Source organism: Lupinus angustifolius, chromosome LG01 (genome assembly GCF_001865875.1).
Source record: "Lupinus angustifolius cultivar Tanjil chromosome LG01, LupAngTanjil_v1.0, whole genome shotgun sequence".
NCBI lineage: Eukaryota > Viridiplantae > Streptophyta > Magnoliopsida > Fabales > Fabaceae > Lupinus > Lupinus angustifolius.
In genome coordinates, this window is record NC_032009.1 from 25,068,970 (window position 1) to 25,071,026 (window position 2,057).

Below are 2,057 nucleotides of genomic sequence, written 5' to 3' on the forward strand. Positions count from 1 at the left end.
AAAGTCACATAATGCCATAACTTGAAATTTTTGCAAATTGAAAATTCAATTTTATGTAACAAGATCTTTGCAAACATTTTTTAAATCAAAACGTGTGAATCCAAACCAAGTAAGGGAGTATGTCAAACACATGAGATAAACAAAGTGAGAATCAACATTTGGTTTGTCTAATTAAACTTGTTTGATTCTTGATGTCTCTTAATTGCATAAAAATGATAAGAAATGATCAAGGCATGTTCTTTGGTTAGTTTAGCCAAAGGCCAAAAATTCCAAACCAAGTTAAGAGCATCCTTTGTAAGCCCCTTTGAGCCATAACGAATGAAATAATTTTTTTCAAACTATCCCATGAAACCGAATTGAAAATTGTTCTAAGAGAGCATTAAATTTTAAAGAGTAGTTTGAAAGGATTAAGTTGAGGGGAAAATTGGTGGACTTTGCTTCTCAAAAGAAAAAGAAAAAATCTATCTTCAAAAATGAAAAAAGAAACAAAAAGAGAATGAGAAAAATAGAAGCCAAGGTTCAAAAAGTAAAAGAGGTTGGAAAAAAGAAGAGTAAAGTATTCCATTGAAATTTTTTCAAAAATGCTCTCTTTTTTTAAACTTAGCCTTGAAAATCTAGAAAAAACCATTATCCAAACCAGGCTTCATTACAACCAAAATGAAGACCTTAGTGATCTTTGAGTAATTATGCAATGTAAGAGAATATGTGAGATGAAATACAACTTCAAATTACTACAAACAAATGCTTGAAAAAATTGAGTGAAACACTTACCCTTCAAAAGTTCCAACTTTGAACTTGTGTGCAAAGAAACACTTTTTGGTTAGAAAAATATTTGCTTAGGTAAATTGTTACACATTTTTTATAAGGAAAAGCATTGATTTCTTGTTTGAAGCATTATGTGTCAAAAATCACATACCATGAAAAATCTCATTGAAATCTATTTTCACATGCTTATACATTTGAAATCATGTTGATCATCATTATTATTTTTAGCCAAATTGATTTCGGATAGTTTTCACCTTTTGTTTGAGGACAAACAAAGTTTTAAGTTGGGGGGAGTTTGATAAGTGCCAAACATACCTAAATTTCATACACTTTTATGGCACTTATCTTAAGCATAATTGAGAAAAACCAACTTAAAACAATACTTTTTGTATAAAATATCACAATCTTGTATATTTGTATGTGTATTTCTTTTTTATGTATTTTGCAGGATTTAGAATGAAGAAAAGAAGAGAAAAAAAGACTCATGGTCAAAAAGACAAAGCCTGACCTGGACCAAGCTGCTCAAGCAAGCAACTTAGCAGACCTGCTTAGCCGCTCAGCCTAGCACTAGACTAGTCCTGGCACGTTCAGAATTCAGCTTGACACGGTCAGACACAAGCTTGGCACATGCCCAAGCTGCTGAACAAGCAGCTTAGCAGAGAACCAGACTCCTGACCAGATCAGCAAGCACCAGGCTACGGTCAAAGCTGCTGAACAAAGCAGCTTAACGGTGCAACGGGTGTGCTAAGCGGTGTGCATCCAGACTTGACTTAACCATCAAGCAAACCATGAAGTCACCAATGACCTCACCTCAAGTAGCCCACCATAGGCTTTTCAAAATAGCTCACAATAGTTGGTTTCATAGCTCACAACTAGCTTTGCTGAGTCAAGCATAAGGAGGTGACTAGGCTACTTGATTAAGGGACCAAACCCATGCTGAACGGTTTGGTCAGCTGCTTAGCGGGGCTGACAAGCAGCTCAGCGGTCCAGAAAGAATTTATATAAATAGGCGCCTGCCATTCGAGCAAACGGAATGAATTCCACATCTAATTCACATATCTCTCTTCTTGTCTTACTTTTTAGGAGCTTTATTTCAAGTAAGTTTGTAATTTTAGTTTAGAATTCAAGAGGAGAAAAGGAGAAGGCAAATGAGATGCAAAAATCAATTTTGTAATCTCATTTGGAACTCAAAGCATCCAATCCTTGGATGGATGGCTCATGCTCCTAACAATTTCTTTTGTATATGGTTATGTAATTTCTACTTCTTCTTATATTTTAAAAGTTTGAATTTT